We start from the raw sequence: 25294 nt of genomic DNA, 5'->3' as shown, positions 1-25294 counted from the left end.
AAACGTCCACGGTCAGCTGAACGGATGCGCAGATGTGATACATCTATACGACGGAATAGAACTCAGCCTTAAAGAGGAAAGAAGGTCTGAAACATGCTACAATGTAAGTGAACCCTGAAAATATTCTTCTATGTGAAATAAGCCAGACGCAAAAAGACAACTATTGTGATTCTACTCACATGAGAGACCTCAAATTCGTCTAATTTGTAGAGACGGGAAGTAGAACGGTGGTTGCCAGGGACTAGGAAGACTGAGTGGCGGGGATTTATTGTTAGTGAGCATAGTTTTAGTTTGGGATGATGAAAAGCTCTGGAACTAGATACTGGTGATGATTGCGGAACAATAATGAATGCACATAATGTCAGGGAAGTACTTTTAAAAATGGTTAAAATTGGAGTGCCTGGGTGGCTCAGTCGGTTAAGCGTCCGACTCTTGATTTCGGCTTAGGTCATGACCTTGCAGTTTATGGGTTCGAGCCCCGAATCAGAGCCTGGAGCCTGCTTGGGATTCTCTCACTCTGGCCCTCCTCTACTCAGGCTCGGGCCCACACAAAAGTAACAGAGCACAGATACTTAAGAATTAAAACTTGACAATGAAAGACAGTAACAAAAATAATGACTACTTATCCCTGGATCTGTGAACAAATAGAAGCAATTCTGTTTTCCAAAACAAGATCTCTATCTTGAATGGAGATGGAGTCAAGAAAAGCAGCATTAAGCAAGAGAATGGTTAGAAATCATTTTCCCTAACAGCTTTGGTCCCATTCTTACCTCTTGGACAAATAAGTTTTTTTTTTAAATTTTGGTTAATGTTTATTTTTGAGAGAGAGACAGTGCAAGCAGGGGAGGGGCAGAGACAGAGGGGGACAGAGGATCCGAAGCGGGCTCTGTGCTGACAGCAGAGAGCCCCATGTGGGGCTTGAACTCGTGAACCATGATATTAGTACCTGAGCCAAAGTCGACGCTTAACTGACTGAGTCACCCAGGTGCCCCTCGGATAACTAAGTTAAAGTAAATTTATATTAAAATGTGGTTCAGTCAATGGGGCGCCTGGAACTCAGTCGGTTGGGCGTCCGACTTCAGCTCAGGTCATGATCTCGAGGTTGGTGGGTTCAAAAGCCCCGGGTTGGGCTCTGTGCTGACGGTTCGGAGCCCGGAGCCTGCTTCGGATTCTGTGCCTGCCTCTCTCTCTGCCCCTCCCTGACTTGTGCTCTGTCTCTGTCTCTCAAAAATAAATAAAAACATTACAAAAAAAATTTTTTAATAAATAAATAATAAATAAATAAATAAAATGTGGTTCAGTAAAAATGGACAACAAAGCCATATCATTTGCCATAATCAGAACATTCACCTAAGATATACCGTCATTATTTCTCATAGTATTTCTTCATAATCTCACTTTTCATTCAATTCTCCAGCAAGGGAAAGAGGAGGTATGTTCTCATTTTACGAATGCAGTGATGTGTCAAGGTCATATAGCCACTATCAGTGCCAGAACACAACACTAGGACAAAAGTTTCTGCCCACTGCTATTTCCACTATTCACCCTAAATTGCTGGAAATCTGTCATGAGGTCATTCGTGTTCAATGAGTGTTAAGAAACAGGAGACAGAGGCCACGCCGACAGCCCTGTGGGGGTGCCACAGGCGACGAGAGGTCCTATTTCATTACCAGAACTCAGGAGGCATCACAGCAATGTTCAATGGGAAGAACCTTGGAGGTGACCAGTCCCGTCAAGCTTGATGGGGAAGGATGAATTTTGTTTGGGGCTTTCTGTTCTCAAGAAATGTGTGTATATCCGCATTACAACAGAAATTCTCTGAATGGTTCTCTGTCCGCCCCAAGAGGTCATTTCCCTGGATAGCTGAGTCAAGACCACTCAAGAAACACTCCCTGGCACCCTCCCTGGGCAACTGCTGCCCTTCTCTCCTCTTTCCCAGAAAGGAACTGCCATCACATAGCGGCACTAACGACAGATACAAGGGACACACACCAGGCCAGGCTGCTGACACAAGCTTATGGGACAGGAGACGTGACAGTCACTGTAAGGGAGAAAGAGAGGACAAAAGCAAAACAGAAGTATTCACAGAACCTAGAAAAAAGAACTTCACAGGAGACGGTGTTCCCATAAAATACTTGAGCAGAACCCATGTAGTCTTTCTTCTTGCTTTATTTTAAAAAGAGTGTGTGTGTGTGTGTGTGTGTGTGTGTGTGTGTCACTAGAAATGAACAATAAAAAAAAGCACCATTGAAAGCACCATTAAAATAGGGCAGTTAGCTCTGTGCTCAAGGAATGCAAATAGGCATATTTGTATCTCTGAATTTCATCAGTGATATTCTCTGGAACAAAAAGGAAAATGAACAAAATAATCATGTACTCCATAAGACAGTAAATACAAAAACAGAATGGATCCCTTTGAGTCTTTTATATACAGGCAGGGAAGAAGAACTGACCTACGACAATTCATAGGGTGAACCCACGTTAGACAAGAAAATGACTTCTGGTTTCTGGATTTGTAACCTGTGTTCACTCCCCATTGTGTATCTCTGATGCGGTCTTAGTAAAGGAGGGGTGGTAGACAGAAAAAAGGTGATCTCTTTATAAGGCAGTCATCCAAGGCAGAAGACCAACGGTCAAGGAACAACCCAGTGGGTGTCCAATACTTAGAGATGTACTATCCATACTATCCAATATGGTAGCCAGTAGCCACATGTAACTATTTTCGTGAAAAACTAAAATTCTGTTCCTCAGTTGTACTAGCTACCTTTCAAGAGCTCGGTGTCCACATGTAGCTAGTGGCTACTATATTGCAGATCACAGAACATTTCCATCATCACAAAAACCATACTGCTACAGAGATTACACCATGTTGCCTAAGTTCATTTAACCTTATTTGTGAGAAGTAATTCTCATGACCCCTTGAGCCACCATGGTGGTACCTGTAGCATCTCTGGTAGGTGTCCTGAGAGGAGGAACACAGAAATACAGTTTTATGATACGCTATGATTAAAATGCCCATGAGACAGCAGGGACATAGACTCTCAGGATAAATTACTAAAATTCCAAGGAGGCTAACCCCCTATCAGGGCAATGACCTTGCCTCCATGATCAGCCAGCATCATCTACTTGCCACATTACATATTCTTATAGCATAAATTCTTCATCCCAGCTGTGTAACAGCCCATCAAAATGGAATCATAACAATTTCTCTAAGCATCTTCATAAATATATCTTTTGTTGGGGCACCTGGGTGGAGCTCAGTCATATAAGCATCTGACTTCGGCTCAGGTCATGATCTCACGGCTTGTGAGTTCAAGCCCCGAGTTGGGGCACAGAGCCGGCAGCCTGCTTCAGATTCTGAGTCTCCCTCTCTCTGTCCCTCCCCCATTGGCGCTCGCTCTCTCTCTCTCTCTCTCTCTCTCTCTCTCTCTCTCAAAAACATTTAAAAAAATTTTTTTAAATAGATATGTCTTTTGCCTTATTTCCATATTTTAAAATTCTTCATACTGAAAGAGATAAATTGTATGAACATCTTTATAGCTCTTGATATATCACACCAAAATTTTTACACTGTTTACAGAAATGTTTAAAATATATGAAATTCAGGGTGCCTGGCTGGCTCAGTCACTATAGCATGTGACTCTTGATCTAGGGGTCATAAGTTTAAAACCCATGTTGGATGTAGAGATTATTTTTAAAAAGCACATTATTTAAAAGAATAATAATAAATTATGCTAAATTCACCAGCCTCACCAACACTTTGGATGCACAACTATGACCTAATCACTATGAATACCTTATTACTACCAAAGTAGTCGAATTTCCTTGCTTATTAAAGAAACACTTTTCATAGTTTTATTATTTATATTTCTTCTTAGGTGACTCAGATCCTAGATCCATTACTAAACTGATGTCTGATGGTTTCATATTTGCATAAACTATCAATAATTTTTTTTTTAAAGCAGGCTCCATGCCCAAAGTGGGGCTTGAACTCACGATCCTGAAGTTGAGTCACATGTTCTACCAAAACTATCAGTAATTTTCATTCCCAATCCAGGTTTTCAATTCTGATTATTATTATACGAATGAATATTTTTTTGTGTGTTTTTATGTTTTTTCGGCTGTTTTATGTGTTTAATTCTGTACTTCCAAATGCAGCATCATTTTTGCTTCAATCTTTCATCTTTATTTAACCAAACATTTAAGAGTCTTTGTTTATTCTCTTTGCACCTCAAGACTTTCCTTCTGCCTGAAGTTAATCCTTCAAACTTTCTTTCTCATGGCAAACTTCTGTGTGCTAAAAGTCCTTTATTCTTCTAAGATACTTTCACTAGAACAGAAATCTAGGTTGAGAACTTCTTACTTTCAGCACACTCGGGTTATTTCATTATAGTCTGGCCTCCATCCTGTGAAGATAATCCCCATCTGTATGCCTGCTGTTTTTAGGATGTTCTTTCTTCAATGCATCTAGATCGCCCTTCTTTCTATTCAGTATGTCATTCACTGGGCTTCTCGAATGAGGATTCCTTGTGGTAAATTCTCAGCTGTTACCTCTTCAGATACTGACTCTGTCCCGTTCTCTGTCTGCCATCCTGTGAGACTCAGATGGAATGGGTGCTGATAACTAAGACTCATACCCTCTTCTGCATTTTTCTCATTTTTCCTCTTTCGTAAACTCTTTCCTCAGACTTTCTGCTTCACCAATTCTTTCTTTTTATTTTGTTCACAATTTTCATTTCTAAGATTCCTATTTGTTGTTATGTAACATTTTAGTCTCCTACTCCCTAGAGACTTTCAAGCCTGACATACGTCTTTAAATATAAGAGAGGTAAGGGATGCCTGGTGGTTCAACTGGTTGAGCATCCAACTTTTGATTCTGGCTCAGGTCAGGATCCCAGGGTCATGGGATTGAGCCCCATGTTGAGCTGTGCAGTGGACACAGAGCCTCCCTGGGATTCTCTCTCTCTCGCTTCCTCTGTCCCTATCCCCTGCTCGTGCTGTCTCTCAAATTAAACATAACAGAGGTGGTTGCTTTATGGTCTCTGATAATTCAAAAAAAATCTTAGCTGTATTTCTATTGCTTATGGTTCTTGCTCATATTCATGGTACTTGTTCCCATGTATGCCTGATTATCTTCTACTATGTGCTGGTCACTTTACATTAAAAAGTTATTTTTGGGGCGCCTAGGTGGCTCAGCCAGTTAAGTGTCTGACTTTGGTTCAGGTCATGATCTCACGGTTTGTGAGTTCGAGCCCCGCTCTGTGTCGGGCTCTGTGCTGAAAGGTCAGAGCCTGGAGCCTGCTTTGGATTTTGTGTCTCCCTCTCTCTGCCCCTCCCCTGCTTGCACACTCCCTCTCTTTCTCTCAAAGATAAATAAATGTTAAAAAAAAAAATTTTTTTTTACACTCCCGGGGCGGGGGGGGGGGGGGGGGGCTGGGTGACTCAGTTGATTAAGCATCTAACTCTTGATTTCAGCTCAGATCATAATCTCGTGGTTCGTGAGTTAGAGCCCTGCATCAGGCTCCAAGCAGACAGCACAGGACCTGCTTGGGATTCTCTCTCTCCCTCTCTGTCTGCTCCTCCCCCACTTGAGCTTTCTCTGTCAAAACAAATGAACATAAGGAGGAGAAAGAGAAAAAAAAGAAGAAAACATTTCTTTAAAAAATTATTTTAATGGGGATCCTGGGTGGCTTAGTTGGTTAAGCATCTGACTTTGGCTCAGGTCATAATCTTGCGTTTCATGAGTTCGAGCCCCACGTCGGGCTCTGTGCTGACAGCTCAGAGCCTGGAGCCTGGAGCCTGCTTCGGATTCTGTGTCTCCCTCTCTCTCTCTGCCCCTCCCCCAGTCACACTTTGTCTCTCTCCCTCAAAAATAAACGAACATTAAAAAATATATTTTTTAATTGCTAAAAACATTTATTTTAAATGTGGACCCTAGAGGCACCTGAGTGGCTCAGTTGGTCAAGCATCAGACTCTTGATTTTGGCTCAGGTTATGATCTCACAGTCATGAGACTGAGTCCCACATCATGTTTTGAGCTGAGCGTGGAGTCTGCTTAAGATTCTCTCTCTGGAGGCACCTGGGTGGCTCAGTCGGTTAAGCGTGCCACTCTCGACTTCAGCTCAGGTCACAGTCTCACGGTTCGTGAGATCAAGCCTTGCCTCTGGCTCGGCACTGACAGCACAGAGACTGCTTGGGATTCGCTCTCTCCCTGTTTTCTCTCCCCGGCCTCCAAAATAAATAAATACAATAAAACAAAACAAAACAAAACAAAAAGATTCTCTCTCCCTCTCCCTTGCCCCTCCCCACCAGCCTCGGATTAAGACAGGTCCCTCCAGGTATCTAGGAACACTACCTGCTTGGATCGCCATAATCCAAGTTCAAGGCTTCAGGTTCCTTGGGCCACCCAGATGTTAACAAAGACCACAAATAGGGATGCAGACTAGCTTAATCACCCTCATCCAATCTGGAGTCTTACTAGGGGGAAAAAAAGGTCTATTTGACCCCCATGTTTTGTGCAGGCTCTGGGCTTCAATTTCTGAGCCTCTCATCCCACAAGGTGGTAAAACTGGTAGAGACCCTCAGGACAAAAGTGATTTTTCATTTCTATTATCTAAGTTCCCACTTTCTTTTTCCTAGCAGCCTTTCTGTATTAGCCCTTCCAAGTTTCCATCTTATCAACTTTGTTATTTTTACCAGTTTTGTTTTATAATCTCTTAAAAATTATTTTAATGTTTATTTTTAGAGGGGGAGAGAGAGAGAGAGAGCACAAGTGGGGAGGGACAGAGAGAGAGGAAGAGAGAATCCCAAGCAGCCTCCACCCTGCCAGCGCAGGCCCCGAAGCAGGGCTCAAACTCACGAACCATGAGATCATGACCTGAGCTGAAACCAAGACTCGGACATTTAACTGACTGAGCCACCCAGGAGCCCCTGTTACACAATTTTAGAACATTCTTATTAGTTCCACCAACTTTGGGAACCACAGCTTATGATATTCTTTATTCTGAAGAATAACTTTATGAATTTGCTAGAACAAATTCCTATTTCAAACCACCAAGAAGGGAATTTTTACTGTTTTAGTTAATTATTCAGCCTAAAGGTTGCGCCAGCTCCAGATGCAGCTAGATCCAGGAACACAAGATGTCACTGGAGTTTGCTCTACTCCAATAGTGTCCTTGAGCAGATGGGTTTCTTCCCTAAGGCAGAGATGAAGGCCACATGTATCTTTAAGCTTACCACACACCTGGTACCGTGATCTCAGAGGCAGCAGACTATTGTATCTACCACGTTGTGCACGAAATTCTGGGGGTTTGTGTCCCCAGCCTGCCCCCAGCCTAGACTAATTACAGTGGCTGGGCAGAACAAGATTATCTGGGGCACACTGGGGCTGGCAGTCTAGCCAGACCCACATGGAATAGTCAGGCAGTTGGGGGTCCTGGCTGGCTCAGTCTGTAGAGCATGCAACTCTTGAGCTCTTCATCTCAGGGCTGTGGGTTCAAGCCCCACGTTGGGCGTGGAGCTTACTAAAGGAAAAAATAAATAAAAAGGCAGAACAGTGCTTGCCTGCAGCCACCTCACTCTGCTGTATCTTCTTTCCCATTTTTTCAATATCCTTAATTCGTCCACTCTGAGTGTTGTCTGACTTCATTTTTGCTTTCCTCATTTGACTTAATTCTCCTTTATGAGTTTCAAAGACGAACTTAATTGGCCTGTTGCTGTTTCATAGGTCTTGTATCCTGGTCAGCTATTGTTTAAGATGTGATGCCTATTTTCTCTCTCTGAAAACAGACTCCAGTCATTCTTTACAATCTTCTTCTGTTTCTTGTTGGAGATCCATTTCAGGGATTAGGTTTATTTGTGGTCTTACTGTTCTGATCTGCTCTACCTCAAAATAAGCCAGTAACTAATTCCATATAAATTTTCATTTGGCCATACTTCTGCTTTTAGTTTATTGATCCTTGCTGTTAATGCTAAACAGCAAAATAACAAAAAATATTTTATAGTGAGTCAAATCGTGAAGATTTTCACACGTGCCATTATCACTCTAACAACAACAAGAACAACAAACCCTGAGGTCCTTAATATTTATTATGGTGATCTCTAAAATATTACTGGGGCGCCTGGGTGGCTCAGTCGGTTAAGCATCCGACTTCAGCTCAGGTCACGATCTCACGGTCCGGGAGTTCAAGCCCCGCGTCAGGCTCTGGGCTGATGGTTCAGAGCCTGGAGCCTCCTTCCGATTCTGTGTCTCCCTCTCTCTCTGCCCCTCCCCCGTTCATGGTCTGTCTCTGTCTCAAAAATAAATAAACGTTAAAAAAAATTAAAAAAAAAATTAAATATTACTGAATGTTCAGTATTTCTGATTCAAATCTAAGCTCCGGATCCCACTGGTAAATGGGGAAGGTACTAGATTACACTGATCCTATCTTTTTTTTAATTACATTCATGCCCTATTTCTTTTTTGTTACTTTGTTAATTTCAACAAGTTATCTTTCCATTTCAATCTTATAACACATAATCTTAGGTCAAGAAAAAAAAAAAAAAAATCAACATATTTTGGTGCAACCTCCCTGCTCCATTATGTTATAAATGAGAGGCCCAGCCCAGAAAGATTAGCTGTCTTGCTAAGGTCATAAGGAAAGTTAATTTTATAACAAGCAACTGGAATCTGGGTCTCCAAATTACCTCTTTCATGCACAATAATAATCAAAGAAAAACAGGTTAAATAAAAAGGAACCCAAAGTAAATAATTACACAGGGATTAAAACTGTAATACTAGGCAATCTTAATGAGGCAGTAAATTAACTGCCACCCACTGTAAACAAACTGAAGCAAAAGGAAAGTATCCTTTTTGTCCATAAAACAAAGATGACGGTGGACACTGAAGAATACTTTATATATATCAACATCAGTCACGTTCTATGAAGAAAATAAAGGATTTGATTCAAAGCAAAAAAATGAATTACAAACCTAGTGTCTAGATGAACACGTAATTTGTGTCACAAAATGCTGACAGGCACGATCAGGAAACATATCTCCTCTAACAACTACCAACAGCCCTTAGAACTGACTCGGTCAAATCTTAGTTAAAAAATCTAAGACCCAGGAGCTACTCTCAACCAGGAGGAAATGGATTCAAACTGATAGAAGTACCAAGCCCGTTATTTTATTCTATTCTCAAAAACTTTATTTATTTTCAAATTTTTCCGCAGACTGCTAGGGTTATCTCAGCTATTTTTAAGAAATTAAGATCTAACCCGTGTATTTACTTAAGTATGGTGAAATAAACTTCAAGACTGCAAAAATCAGGAACTTTTCTAACTCAATGCTTTGTACAAAAAACCCAGCCAGATCTGGATCAATTAAAACAAAAAAATTTCAAAAGTGGCTAAAATATCTACCACTAGGATACTGTCCATGGAAGACAGAATTCAGAATTCAGACAATTCAGGACAGATAATGGTACTGAACTCTGTAACTGTTTATCAGGCTTAAGTAACAAAACAAAACAAAACAAAACAAGGAATACTTTGACCAAGAGTAAAATCTTGAATCTTTTCAAATAGCTGAATCTTTCATTCAAACTTCTTCAATTATTGACTTCGACCCTTCAATACAGTGTGGGAGGTGCCTGGCTGGCTCAGTTGGTAGAGCACGTCACTCTTAACCTTAGGTTCGTGAGTTCAAGCCCCTTGCTGGGTGCACTACACACAAGACGAGTATGATATGCTAAAAAAATGCCGTGTGACTTTCCGTTATCATGAACGGTCTTTTTCTGGACCAGTATTTAAGATGATCTCTTCCTTGGTTTTCTGGTATCAGTTCCAGTTGTGTCCATTCTCTGAGATCTAGTCACACAGGTTATTATTTGCATATGAGGTAAAATGCAAATTTACCAACTCATTTTATTTAGAAACCTTAAAGTCAAGTTTTGACAAAATTTGACAAAAGCACCATCTTAGTCTAAAATATATAAACTAACAAAAACGTCTTCAGTGAGAAGTATAAAATAACTTCAAGTATCATTTAATTCTAAGGAAAAAGTAAAATGGGATCTCAGACTTTTAGAAACATAAATTGTTAGGGCCCCTGGGTGGCTCACTACTCTTGATTTCAGCTCAGGTCATGATCCCAGGGTCACGGGATGGAGCCCTGCGTAAGGCTCTGCACTGAACATGAAGCCTGCTTGAGATTCATTCTCTCTCCTGCCTCTCTCTCTCTCTCTCTTTCTCTCTCTAAAATAAATAGATAAAATAAATGAACTGTTGGGATGCCTGACTGGTTCACCTAGTGGAGCATGTGACTCTTCACTCAAGGTTGTGTAAAGTTTAAGTCCTACAATGGGTATAGAAATTATTTAAAAACCAAATCTTTAAGTATAGTTATTTATAAGTTTCTTCAAAATGATGAGAACTAAAAGTTAAAATTCATCATCTGGGATGTTGCACATTTTGCCATAACATGGTCCCTAAAATAAATGGAAAGGATCTAATAGTTTGATCAGCCATCTTTATCCTTAACAAGATTTAGTTGCATGAAGATTAACTTGGGTTATAATACTGTATTCTGACAATCTTCTAGGCTGCCTAAGTCTTTCTACCTTTGCAATTGATGATACTTAATACCTTCACGTTCTACTTATAATTACTAACAGCTAAAAAATCTGTTTTTCAGGAGAAGAAACATTCATCCCTAAAATGTCAGTATGCACTGACTACAATCAGTTTGGACTGCAAACACAGGATTTGTGTCTCAAATTTTTCTCAACACGCTACCACTTGTTCTAATTACATCTACTCGGTAGCTTCTACAGAAAACGTGTTTAAGGTAACTCACTGACCCTATTCATGTGTCTTCTGAAGGCTACCAAAGGAATTAACTTGACGTGTTTATGACAAGGGGGACATTTGCCTGACATATTTTACAAAGAACTTTTTTGTATTTAAAAATTTTTTATATGTTTTTACTTATTTTTGAGAGACAGAGACAGATCATGAGTGGGGAAGGGGCCGAGAGAGGGAGACACAGAATCCAAAGCAGGCTCCAGACTCAGCTGTCAGCACAGAGCCGGAGGTGGGTGGGGCTTGAACCCATGAACCCCAAGATCATGACCTGAGCCAAAGTCAGACGCTTAACTGACTGAGCCACCCAGGCACCCCAAGCAGAACTTCTTTTTAAAATCTAAGAACAGGGGCACCTGGGTGGCTCAGTCGGTTGAGCATCCGACTTTGGCTTGGGTCAGGATCTCACAGTTTGCGAGTTCGAGCCCCTTGTTGGGCTCTGTGGTGACAGCTGGAGCCTGGAGCCTGCTTTGGATTTTGTGTCTCCCTCTCTCTCTGCCCTTCCCATGCTCATGCTCTGTCTCTCTCTGTCTCTCAATAATAAATAAACGTTAAAAAAACATTTAGATACCCCTAAAAAAATAAAATAAAATCTAAGAACAGCTTATACCTTGGAAAAACAAGGTAAACTGTTCAAGATTACAGAATTGTTAAGTAGAATCTAATCAAGATCTGACTTCTTAATTCTCCATGTTCTTTCAAACCACACCACCTACTATAAAATTTAATCTGACTTTTAACGTTCCCCAAATGCCACTATTCACAGTATTTAAATTCCAGAAAAACATTTAGTTTTCAAAGACTTGGACAAAATAAAAATTCCCAGCCTCTAGAGAAAAAGTTTATCCTCAATTCTAAAGAGAGAGTTTCATTATCCCAAATTATTTCCACACAAAATACTTATTAACAAAGCCAAGCCTGGCACACACCAAGTGATCAAAGTTAACAACTAGTCAGGGAACAGACAGATATCATGTGCCAACCAACAGAACGTACTAGAACTGTGATACTCCCGCCTAAATGCATGGACAAACTCAAATTGAGGGACATTCTGTAAAATGACTACCCTGTAACCTTCAAAAAGTTCAAGAGTACAGAATTCAAAGACTGAGAAACTGTTCTAAAGTGAGGTGTATTAGGGGCGCCTGGGTGGCGCAGTCGGTTAAGCGTCCGACTTCAGCCAGGTCACGATCTCACGGTCTGTGAGTTCGAGCCCCGCGTCGGGCTCTGGGCTGATGGCTCAGAGCCTGGAGCCTGTTTCCGATTCTGTGTCTCCCTCTCTCTCTGCCCCTCCCCCGTTCATGCTCTGTCTCTCTCTGTCCCAAAAATAAATAAACGTTGAAAAAAAAAAATTTAAAAAAAAAAAAAATAAAGTGAGGTGTATTAGAGGGACAAGACACCTGGGTGAAAATTTGATCCTGGATTAGACCCTTTTGCTACAAAGTAACATCTGGCAAAACCTGAATGAGGTTTCTGGGTAACAGGTGTGTGGGAAATTTTTGTTTGCTGCTCCTGTAACTATTTTGTAAGTTTACAAGCGTTCCAAAATAATTTTTAAAGCACTAAGTACCTATGTGCCAACGAAGAAGCTAATTAAAATTTCTCTACTTTTGCCTTATTTCATGGGTGTTAAAGTCTTGCTGTTTTTGCTATCAAAGGTAAGTAGAATGTTAGAACTGGGAGAAAGGCAAAGGATGTTAAATAGTAACTTATTGATTACAATTTGTCTCTATTAGCTTCAATAAAACTGGAAATGGGCTGTTTTTCTCTCTGTTTACATTTGAAAGAGGGGAGCCCAGAAGCGAAAGCACATACACACACTTCACTTCAAAGGTTATCAAATTTCTCTACAGACTGCACATCAACTGGTAAACCCGGGGTCTTTTAGTTTGGACGGTATTTGCCACTGACCGTACTTCTGTCAATGGGTAGGTGAGGGGAGCCTCGCACCCCAGCACCAACACAGTGGTATCCTGCATAGTGAGCACTCTTCACACGTGCTGAATTCAACAGTGAACACTGGGCTCCTGGCTGGTGTTTTCTCCCAATACTAGAACTTAGTCCCACTGCATGCTATCAAATAGTAGATCACTGGATAGAATGCATGTCAGAATATGTAATCGATAATGTGACCCCAGGTATGCGTACGTGATTTTCAACCTTGTAGCTATCTTCTTTACTAACAGTTAAGTAAAATTACTAATTTATCACTAATATCTTCCCTATACTTTTTTTTTTTTTTTTTTAGAGCGAGAGCGCGCGCGCATGAGCGTGAGCAGGAGAGGAGCAGAGACAGAGAAAGAGACACAGAATCAGAAGCAGGCTCCAGGCTCTGAGCTGTCAGCACAGAACCCAGTGGCGGGCTCCAGCTCATGAGCTTGTAAGATCATGACCTGAGCCGAAGTTGGACGCTTAACCATCTGCGCCACCCAGGAGCCCCTCATTACCTATACTTTATAAACGTTATTATCAGAACTGGAAATTAGTATACCGTGGTGGTTAAGCCTGGGCTCTGAATCCAACTACTTAAGTTTATACTAAAACAATGCCTTAGGGGGCGCCTGGGTGGCTCAGTCAGTTAAGCATCTGACTCTTGACTGGGCTCAGGTCATGATCTTGCTGTTAGTGGGATGGAGCCCCGCGTAGGGCTCTGCACTGCGGAGCCTGCTTGGGATTCTCTCTCTCTACCGTTCTGCTCATGCCTGTGCGTGCTCTCTCTCAATGGATAAATAAACTTAAAAAAAAACAAAACAAAACCAAAACATTATCCCTTGTGGTGCCTGGCTGGGTCAGCTGGTAGAGCATACAACTCTTGATATGGGGATTGTGAGTTCAAACGCCCATGCTGGATGTAGAGATTACTTAAAAATCTTTAAAAAACAAAAATCAAAAAACCTGTCCCTCACTATGGATTGTTTTGGATTAGTTAGCATCCCCACAACCTCATTTTCCTCAACTTTCAAATGGGAGTCCTAATAAAGCCTGCCTTCCTTGGGACACAGGATTGATTGCTCTGACAAGTGCCCTGATTCAGGTAGCGCTTAGAATAGCAAACACATAGGGGCGCCTGGGTGGCGCAGTCGGTTAAGCGTCCGACTTCAGCCAGGTCACGATCTCGCGCTCCGTGAGTTCGAGCCCCGCGTCGGGCTCTGGGCTGATGGCTCAGAGCCTGGAGCCTGTTTCCGATTCTGTGTCTCCCTCTCTCTCTGCCCCTCCCCCGTTCATGCTCTGTCTCTCTCTGTCCCAAAAATAAATAAACGTTGAAAAAAAAAAAAAAAAAAAAAAAAAAAAGAATAGCAAACACATAAAAAACACTTAAAAAATGTTACTAGTGACTGGTATTCTTGCCCAACTCTTACTGCCCCTCAAATTTTGAAACATCCCAGAGAGCTTGTTACTTTTAATATTTTTTTAAAGATTTTAAGTAATTTCCACACCCAACATAGGGCTTGATTTACAACCCCGAAATGAAGAGTTACATGCTTCACTGACTGAGCCAGCCAGGCGCCGGGAGCTTGCTACTTTTAAATTTGCAATTTGCAATTACCGGACTGGTTTAATATTAGTCCTCCTAATAAATCAAAATCTGTCCCTGTGGCATCTTCCTCCTGGAAGAGCCTTATTCTACAAAAAGGCCCTTTCAATGCACTGTGCTCCTCCAACACTCTCATCTCAGAATGAGCATCCCCAGTCTGTCCTGGGCTTTAGTCCTAACATCTTTTTACCTTTACCACACCATCCTCAAAATATTCCCATTTGTCCAGGCCAGGCCCCAGAATTGGACATAACATTCTGGGTAAGAATAGTTCATCAGACTCTACACTAGGACCTGCAACTCCCAGAATTTCCTTATTCCTTGCCTATTACCACGGAGAAATATTTTAATTCACATTTCTAAGAGCTTATCTCCACAGGCTTAATAGGTATTTTCCAAAGAGAAGAAAATTAGGTTAGCGCTTCATTCAAAGGTTCCATTCTACAAATATTTAATAATGGAATGTAAAATCATAATTTATATCGTTAACATATATACTTCAGCAGACAAAAGAAACAGAGCCAAAGACCCATTTTAGTTCACTTAACTTCCATTAAATGTTAGAAATTCTATGTGATGGCAAGGGCTTCGAAACAAAATTAGAAATCCCTAAGACAAACCTTTGTTCAGATTTGATTTTTAAGTCAAGGCTTTTAAGTTTGTATAGTTGGCTCTGCTCACATTTTAAAATGTAAGTGCATGGAGCCCACGACCCTGAGATCAAGACCTGAGCTGAGATCACGGAGTTTGACGCTTAACTTACTGAGCCACCCAGGTGCCCCTGAAAGGTTAGGATTTGAAATGATACATATACTTAAAACTTGACACCCTTTTCCACCATGTTTCAAAAACATGTTGAGATACCTAACAAAAATAGCTACATTTTATTTTTTTAAAAAACCCAGGTAAGGGGTGCCCGGGTGGATCAGCCCATTAAGTGCTGGACTCTTGATCATGTGGTCATGGAATCGAGTCCCTTTTGGGCTCCGTGCTGCGAGTGGAGCCTACTTAAGATTCTTTCTCTCTCCCTCTACCCCTCTTCTCCACTCATTCTCTCTCTCTCTCTCTCTCTCTCAAAACACTTTAAAAAGCCAGGTAAAAGGAAGAATGGCAAAATAATAAAACGAAACTGGGGAAAGAAGGTCTGCCCAAGTGAGGGATCCCACGTTCAGTCCTCAGCCTCAGGGTAGCCAAAGCAAGGGTCTTGAAAAACAAAAAATCTTACCAGCTATTCAGGAAGATCTGTAACTTTTCTTGGTACTACAGTTTGAGAGAAATTGTTTGCAAATGTAGAAGTTATCCTTTGAAACTGATAGTCCTTTAAAAAGCAGCAGCTTACTCTGCCAATACACAAACAATGTATCCCTTTGACCTTACTACAAGCTTAAAAATCATTTAGTACTGGAAAAGCTGGATCACTTGTTTTTTTTCTAACTTTGTATAAATGGGAAGAGGAAATGAAAATCAAGTAACTATGATCTAAAAAGCCCATCTTTTTTTAGTATACTGCTCACAGATGTTAGGCAACAGAGCACAGTATTTATGAACGCCAATTCTGGAATGACACCCAAGTTCTGAATTCAAGTTCTATCTACTAGAGAATGACTGACCTTGGGATTCTTTAACCCCAAACTTACTAGTCTTGAAAATGACAAGAATAGGTGTACCTACCTTACACACTTATCAGAACGTAAGTTAAGTACTTGACAGTGTTTGACACAAGCGTTCAGTAAATTAACCATTTAAAAATTTAAATTTTAGGGGCGCCTGGGTGGCGCAGTCGGTTGAGCGTCCGACTTCAGCCAGGTCACGATCTCGCGGTCAGGGAGTTCGAGCCCCGCGTCGGGCTCTGGGCTGATGGCTCAGAGCCTGGAGCCTGCTTCCGATTCTGTGTCTCCCTCTCTCTCTGCCCCTCCCCCGTTCATGCTCTGTCTCTCTCTGTCCCAAAAATAAATAAATGTTGAAAAAAAAAATTTAAAAATTTAAATTTTATTAAAGTAGTTACTTGCAAAACACACATTTATGTATCTATTTACATACAAACTCTCCAAATCCAAGTCTGATAAAACGAAAATTTCCCAACTAATTGCTTTAATTACTATTAAATAAAATAACCTATTGTCTGATAGGGCAGGAAAACTAATAGAAAGTGTCAAAATAAGTCACTGCTTTTGTTCCCCCATTTATTTTTATTTACTTGTTTTTCCCAACTTCATTGAGGTATAACTGACATATAACATTGTGTAAGTTCAAGGTATAAATAAATCATCGCTCTGAAATGCTTTTAAAGCATCCATGTGTCAGCATGAAAAGTTGTTTACATCAAATGTAGTCCTCAAAAATTATGTTTTAGGAGCACCTGGATGGCTGTTGGGTGGTTAAGCGTTCGACTTTGGTCAGGTCGTGATCTCATGGTTCGTGGTTTCGAGCCTCACGTCAAGCTCTGTGCTGACAGCTCAGAGCCTGGAGCCTGCTTTGGATTCTGTGTCTCTGTCTCTCTCTCTCTCTGCCCCTCCCTTGCTTGCGCTGTCTCTCAAAATTAAAAAAACAGTAAAAAAAATTTTTTTAAAATACGTTTTAGATTTAAGTTAAAAAAGTCACCTTACTCCAAATACCTAAAACAAAGAAACTAGACTGAATATACACACTGAACTAAAGAGTCTTTACCCTGAAGCTCTCAACAATATAATTTGCCTAGACCAGTATTTTCCAAGAAATAGATTGTCTTGTGGCTTCACGGAATAGCTTACACACCCAGAAGGCCCTCAATATGTTGGGTAAGTGAATAAATAAGTACTGTTCCAAAAGCAATAAGGGATCTCTTCTTTTCCAAAGCTTAAAATACAGCAGATGAATAGTGAATAGCTCACTCATTTTGCTAGTATAAGAAAACTGTTTTTCCTACAGATAAGGCTATAAATAAAGAAAATTATGAAATAAGTAGACTCAGAAAGTGAATATCTAGTTAAGTGACTACCGCACTGTTTCCCAACACACCCAAGAAAAATTATTCTAAAAGCTCTGCAGAAGCAAACAAGACGACAAAAATACAGAATCAGAAAATAATTTTTAACTTACTATAAAAAAACCACTAAGCTAAGGACTATGTGTGCAAATAGAATCAAAACTCACACAGCTATTCTCAAAAGTATGAGACCCATACAATCAGACATCTTCACTGGTTCTAACCAGGGCTCATTTTAACCAAATACCCTAAATTGGATCAAACTCTTCACTACTCCCTACTTCTACAACTATACTATGAGATATTCATGCACAGTAGTTTCTTTGCCATACCATAAAAACAAAAACTTCAAAAATCCAAAAACCACTCTAAGGATTTAAAAAGGAGGGGGCGCCTGGGTGGCTCAGTTGGTTAAGCGTCCGACGTCAGCTCAGGTCACGATCTCGCGGTCCGTGAGTTCGAGCCCCGCGTCGGGCTCTGGGCTTATGGCTCAGAGCCTGGAGCCTGTTTCAGATTCTGTGTCTCCCTTCTGATTCTGTGTCTCCCTCTCTCTCTCTGACCCTCCCCCGTTCATGCTCTGTCTCTCTCTGTCTGAAAAATAAATAAAAACATTAAAAAAAAATTTTTTTTTTAATAAAAAGGAAGTAAATCCTGACACGCCCTTCAACATGGACGAACCTTGAAGACATTATGCTAAGTGAAGAAAAACAGTCAGAAAAAGACAAATACTGTATGACTCCACCTAGATGAAGTCCCTAAAATCCTCAAAATCACCCACAGAAAGCAGAGCGGTGGGTTCAAGGGGATGGGGTGAGGCGGAAAATGGGGATTATTATTTAATGGGCAGATTCAGGGGCGCCTGGGTGGCTCAGTCGTTGGGCGTCTGACTTCGGCTCAGGTCATGATCTCAGTTTGTGAGTTTGAGCCCCGCGTCGGGCTCTGTGCTGACAGCTCAGAGCCTGGAGCCTGTTTCAGATTCTGTGTCTCCCTCTCTCTCTGACCTTCCCCCATTCATGCTCTGTCTCTCTCTGTCTCAAAAATAAATAAACGTTAAAAAAAAAAAAAAAAAAACTTAACGGGCAGATTCAGGCTAAGAAGATGAAAGCGTCCTGGAGATGTGATAGTTGTAAAAAGTGATTGTACTGAATGTCTCCACTGTGCGTTTAAAAATGGTTAGAATAGGGGCGCCTGGGTGGCGCAGTCGGTTAAGCATCCGACTTCAGCCAGGTCGCGATCTCGCGGTCCGTGAGTTCGAGCCCCGCGTCGGGCTCTGGGCTGATGGCTCAGAGCCTGGAGCCTGTTTCCGATTCTGTGTCTCCCTCTCTCTCTGCCCCTCCCCCGTTCATGCTCTGTCTCTCTCTGTCCCAAAAATAAATAAACGTTGAAAAAAAAATTAAAAAAAAAAAATTTAAAAAAATAAATAAATAAAAATGGTTAGAATGGGATGCTGGGAGCCTGGGTGGCTCAGTCCGTTAAGCATCCAACTTCCTCAGGTCATGATCTCGCGGTTCGTGAGTTCAAGCCCCCCATCGGGCTCTATGCTGACAGCTGAGACTGAAGCCTGTTTGAGATTCTGTCTGCCTCTCTCTGCCCCTCCCCTGTTCATGCTCTAGTCTGTCTGTCTCTCTTTATCAAATAAAATAAAATATCAAATAAAATAAAATATCAAATAAACATTAAAAATTTTTCTTCAAAACACGGGTGCCTGGCTCCTTCACTTGGTACAGCATGTGACTCTTGATCTCAGGGTCATAAGTTCGAGTCCCACTTCGGACATGGAGCCTACTTAAAAAAGTTTAATAAAAATAAAAATGGCTAAAATGATTACTGATGTGATTTCTCTGTAGTACCTTTATTGAAAACACTATGTAGCTACCATAATAAATAATACACTACAAATAAATAAGCAATATAGGGCATGTGGGTGGCTCGGTGGGTTAAGCTCTTGATTTCAGCTCAGGTCATGATCTCATGGTTCCTGAGCTAGAGCCCCATGTCGCACTCTGCGCTGGCAGCAAAGAACCTGATTGGGATTCTCTCTCCCTCTCTGGCTCTCTGCCCCTCCCCCACTTGCTCTCTCTCATTCTCTCTCTAAAATAAATAAACTTAAATAAAACAGGGACAATAAAAATAAATAAGCAATATAAATGAAAAAAAACGGTCAAGTTCTGTGGTGTATGTATATTTCACAACTCTTTTTTAAGATCACTGTAAGGAACCACTTGAAAGAAAGAGGTGTTCATGTTAGAAATGGTAGTCCCAAATTTATTCTTTACAAAGGGAGCAAATGCATTTTACATAAACGCATTTATTCGATACTATTGGGAGATCTGTTCAGATCCATCCTTCTCCAAAAAAAAAGCATCAACAAGAAAAACAATGACCCAGCAATTCCACTCTTAAGTATTTATACACAAAAGATTTGAAAACAGGAGTCAAAATGTACTGGGGAACCAATGTCCATAGTTGCATATTCATAACAGCCAAAAGTTAGACACAATCTAAATGTCCATCAACAGATGAATGTATACATAAAATGTGGTGTATTATATAATGAAACATTATTCAGCCATAAAAAGAAATAAAGATCTGACACCTGCTACAACACAGATGAACCTTGAAAACACTTTGCTACATGAAATAAACCAGATACAAAATGACAAATGTTCTATGATTCCACTTACAAAAGATATGTAAAAACAGGCAAGGGGCACCTGACTGGCTCAGTCAGTAGAGCAAGACTCTTAACTAGGGGTCGAGAGTTCAAGCCCCACGCTGGGCATAGAGCCTACTTAGAAGTGAACAAGTAAAAGAATAAAATAGGCAAATTCAGACACAAAAAGTATATTTGAGGTTCCCAGAGACTGGGAGAGAGGACAAATGGTGACTTATTACTTAATGGGTACAGAGTTTCTATTTGGGGTGACAACCAAATGTTAGAGATAGTGGTGATGACGGTACAACATTGTGAATGTAATTAATGCCAAAGAATAAAAAATGTTTAAAAAAAAAAAAAAAAAAGAAAGAAAAAGCAGGAGGAAGAAGTGAAGCTAACGGATTTCCTAGTAACTGTTCAGACAATTTTCAAATGAATTCCAGAACTAGGGTTAATTTCTATTTCCTTACTTACAAAGCGGGCACAGGGAGATAGAGCCCCGAGTTGGGCTCTGCACTGATAGCTAGAAGAAGCCTGCTCGCGTTTCTCTTCCCTTCCCTCCGCCCCTCCCCCACTCACTCTTGCTCTCAAAACAAATAACCATTAAAAGTAATAATAATGATAATAATAATAAGCAAAGTGGGCATAATACATGCTGTCATCCTCTGTCAAATTATCAACGAAATAATTTAAGTGTCTGGGGCCTGGCCACAAATAGGATAGCTAAGCTTTTCTTACCTCCTTTAATTGCCCTGTAAAGGCAAGAAATTACAAATACCTTTCAGTTCCTTTACTAGTTTTCTATCTAAAATACATCAACATCACCAGCAGGAAAAGAAGGCACTACCTCTAAAACTTATAAGGGCTAAAGACAGTAAATGGGTGCAGTGTTAAGTAAGCAATTCTAGAAGGTTATTTTTCAATTCAAATTCAGTATTCACAGGGTAGACATGTTTAGTCTCCATAATACAAATTTACAGATTCTGGGCTCATTTTAACTAGATACCCTAAATAAGACCAAACTCTTCAATACTCTCTGCTTGTAGAATTATACTGTAATATAATCATACAGTACTTTAAGGGGGAAAAAAAACACACAATTTCCTTTGCCATCCCACAAAAACAAAACAACAGTCCCAGGGGAAAATCCCAAGAAGTCCTTGCCTTTCCAGAGCTTCTATTCTCCAATTTGGGAAGATAAATCTTGTAGTCAGTATTACTGGGACAATTTTTATTTTCTTTTTAAAATGTTTTTTAATGTTTATTTATATGAGAGGGAGGCAGAGCGTGACCAGGAGAGGGTCAGAGAGAGAGGGAGACACAGAATCCAAAAGAGGCTCCAGGCTCTGAACTGTCAGCACAGAGCCCAATGTGGGGCTCAAACTCAGGGACCGTGAGATCACGACTTGAGCAGAAGTTGGACGCTTAACCGATTGAGCCACCCAGGTGCCCCTTTATTTCCTTAGAAAATTCCATTTCTCTTGGGGTGCCTGGGTGGCTCAGTCAGTTAAGCATCCAACTCTTGATTTTGGCTCAGGTCACGATCTCACAACTGGTGGGATCGAGTCCGGCATAGAGTGAGCTCTTGGAGCCTGCTGGGGATTCTCTCCCTCTCTCTGTCCCTACCCTGCTCGTTTGTTTGCACATGTTCTCTCGCACTCTCTCTCAAAATAAAAAATAAACTTAAAAAACTTTCCAATTTCTCAAAAGTATCAAACACGGTGCTTTTATTGCTAATATTTACTGAATGCTTACTGTTGGCCAGATACAATGCCAAGCAGTTTTACCTCCCTCAATCTTCCCAACAATCTACAAGAGAAACAGGTTCTATCATTATCTTTCCTATTTCTTAAAAGAGGGAAACCGAAGCACAAAAATGTGAAGTGAATTGCTCAAGGTAATAATCAGAAGTAGCACAAGCCAGGAGTTGAATCCAGGCAGTCTGATTTCGGAACCTGTGTCTATAGCCACACTGAGCCGTCCTTCATCTCTTGCAATTTATAAATTCATTTTGTTTCTCAAGTTACATTGTAAACAGACTAATTCTTTAAAAATCCTCTACAGTTTTCAACCAAGTTACAACCAAGGTACAATGAGTCAATTCTCCCATCAACTCTGAAAATTCCTGACTATCTAGAACTTTCTCTTACTTTCCCACTAGGCCAAAGTGGAAAAAAAGCAGTGCCAGCAAGAAAAAGTAAGTGCCAGCAAGAAAACAGAAACAAGCCAGGGGTAGGAAGGCAAGGACTGTAGAAACAAAGAGAAAGAAAGAAAACAAAAACAGGAAAACTGCAGTGGGAGAGTTCCAGCAAACTACAGACAAGAGAGAAGAAAATAGTACAGGGCAAATGAGAAAAAATGGAAACCTGACTATCAAGATACTACCTTCAGCACTCATGATGATTTAGCCGCATCATTTTTCCAGTGTACATGTGACTTCTTAACTGTATTTCCCAGACAGGTCCCTCAGGCTACATACTGGTTAAGTGAATATACTGCATGTTGTTATTTTAACAGCATTGATTACAAGGAATCTCAACTCTACAATTATAACCAACTGATTGATTGCATTTCCCATTTTCTTTCAGTTAGTAACAATGAATAAGCTTAACCGGAATGAAAGTATACAACTTTTAAAGAAAAGTCTGTTCGTGCACAACTGTCCGACCTCCCTGCCACCCTTACCTCCTCCCCCAAAGCACCTAGTAACACCTTATTGCATGTATCTCTAAAATAAGCCTCCCGGGGCGCCTGGGTGGCGCAGTCGGTTAAGCGTCCGACTTCAGCCAGGTCATGATCTCGCGGTCCGTGAGTTCGAGCCCCGCGTCAGGCTCTGGGCTGATGGCTCAGAGCCTGGAACCTGTTTCCGATTCTGTGTCTCCCTCTCTCTCTGCCCCTCCCCCGTTCATGCTCTGTCTCTCTCTGTCCCAAAAATAAATAAACGTTGAAAAAAAAAAAAAATTTTTAAAAAGTGCTACCGGTGATTAGGAGATTGCTAGTGATAAAATTCTTGGCCATTCTCTTTAGGGTAAATTGTCCTCTAATGTATTTCTAAAAAGTGAAATGCTGTTCTCAGAATATTACTTCTCAAACAACTCTTCACAAAATACTTTCCCTTAGACATACCTAAAAATCACTCGATCAGCATCTGTTTCAGCTAGTGGTTAAAACAATTTCATGTTAATGATACCACAGCATTATGAGGAGAACTGCAATATTTACACTCATGTTTTCAAAGAAGAATGAAACCACGGTAGAGCTGAATTAGGTGTGGAATGCAATGTACAAGCTAGTCAGCAATAATAACAGGAAAGATTAAGTGTTTAGTGATTTGTCAGTGTTTTATTTACAGCTCTCTAATAACAACCTGGAGAAGGGCCATGGTCTTTTCTATTTTGTTTTGGAACACACGAGCAATCTATGGATCATCAAAAATGACAGAACATAACTGTAAACCTAATCCCATTCCTTCTACCCAATTTGAGTTACTTTCTTCCAAAAGGAAATCCATTATAATAAAGGAAAAATCTTCCTTTCAAGACTTGTGCTCCAAGAAAACGCCAGAAACCTACATTTTTTTTTTATAATTTTTTTTTTCAACGTTTATTTATTTTTGGGACAGAGAGAGACAGAGTATGAACGGGGGAGGGGCAGAGAGAGAGGGAGACACAGAATCGGAAACAGGCTCCAGGCTCTGAGCCATCAGCCCAGAGCCCGACGCGGGGCTCGAACTCCCGGACCGCAAGATCGTGACCTGGCTGAAGTCGGACGCTTAACCGACTGCGCCACCCAGGCGCCCCTAGAAACCTACATTTTAAGGACAGTCTTTGCAGTCATTATTAAAAGGAAACCAAATTGGCATGCCAGGCTGCTCAGTCAGTGGAGCAAGTGACTCTTGATCTCGAGGTCCTCAGTTCAAGCCCCAGGTTGGGCATGGAGCTTACAAAAAAAAAAAAAAAAGTAAACCAAATCACTGGAGGTACCCGGGGCTTGGAAGGAGTGGGGTGGGGGGAGATTCTGGGCTACAGGTGCTCAGCACCTCCCCCATCTAAATGTCAAGTTCAGGCCTATCACACTCCTTTCTGGCTCCCAGATTTTAGACTCTGTGGTGGAGATGGGATGCCTCAGCCATCTCTGGGAGAAGATAATAAATGCCAGTGCCATAAATAAATTGATAAATGACTGAGTGGGGGAAAAAGAAAAGCTAAGATTATTTAGTCTTCTAATTTTATCCTATACTTAAATCCATGGCTCCTTTTAAAACCGGAGACTCATTAAACTTTTAATTTCGTAATCATAGCTAACAAAAATTCTCAACTCTCAATCAGCTTTCCAAGCAATCGACAGTAAGCAGTCTGAATTATTTTTGGTTCTTTAAGACGCAGTTTTAAAGTAATGAAAAGCTTTAATGAGAATCTAGAATCCATTTCCCACACTTACAACTTAATTTTGCACCGCGGTGAATGGCTCTCAAAGTGCCGCGGTGGGGCGGCCTGGGAACTAGTTAGAAAGGCAAACGCCCGGGCCCCACCCCAGACCTGCAGAATCGGAATGTCTGGGGTGCGGCCGGGCAAAGTGTTTTAACAAGCCCTCCAGGGGTTGCTGATGCTCCAGACTTTGAAAGCCACTGGCTTAGGGGTTACGAGTCATACTGCCTAGGTTCAAATCTTGGAGTCAAGGTTGACTTGCTGAGTAATCAAAAGTAAACTACTCCGCTTCTCCAGACTTGTTCCTCATCTACACAGGGGAATTACGGGGCTGTTTTGAAGATTAAATAAGAAAATACGCGTTAAGCGCTTAAGAGCGATGCCGGGCACTTAAGAAACATTCAAATGTTAGCTATTCTTACTACTGTATACAAGGCTCTTGGGCGGGGAGTACACTTCGAGGGAGACAAAGGCGGAAAAAGCTTAATCCCTAGCCCTCCTACCTACCGACTAGTACACAAGACAACCAAACACACTCCTTGGGTAAATAAAATAAAGATGCCCTCCTAGGGGCAAACAAGTTGATTGGGACCTCGTACGAACAAATTCTGACCGAACAACCCAAGAGACGGATTTAAGTGATGCCTATAAGCAAGAAGGGAGAGCCTGAAGGGAAGAAAAAGTCCTTCCGGCCGAAAAGTGTGAGCCAAGGTCCAAACAAGTAGGCAAAAGGAAAGAAGCGCCAGGCAGAACTCGGGCTGAAGAACTGACAAAACACACAGTCGCAGGAGTAAATGTCACAGTCGTAGGCCTTAGTCTCGGGAGAAGGCTCGGCCTCCTCGGGGCACTCTAATGCACCCACATTTGCAA

At 41.1% G+C, this 25294-nt stretch overlaps 1 protein-coding gene across 7 annotated transcripts in view; it reads right to left on the bottom strand.

Moving 5' to 3' along the window:
• The window catches only part of GTF2I (general transcription factor IIi), a 110834-nt gene that overhangs the window by 84140 nt on the left and 1400 nt on the right, over positions 1 to 25294 (bottom strand). The gene's annotated exons all lie outside the window — the stretch shown is intronic.

The sequence above is a fragment of the Leopardus geoffroyi genome, chromosome E3, assembly GCF_018350155.1.
Source record: "Leopardus geoffroyi isolate Oge1 chromosome E3, O.geoffroyi_Oge1_pat1.0, whole genome shotgun sequence".
In the NCBI taxonomy this organism is placed as follows: domain Eukaryota; kingdom Metazoa; phylum Chordata; class Mammalia; order Carnivora; family Felidae; genus Leopardus; species Leopardus geoffroyi.
The sequence above is the reverse complement of the archived record's forward strand: the minus strand, read 5'-3'. Positions and strand labels throughout refer to the sequence as shown.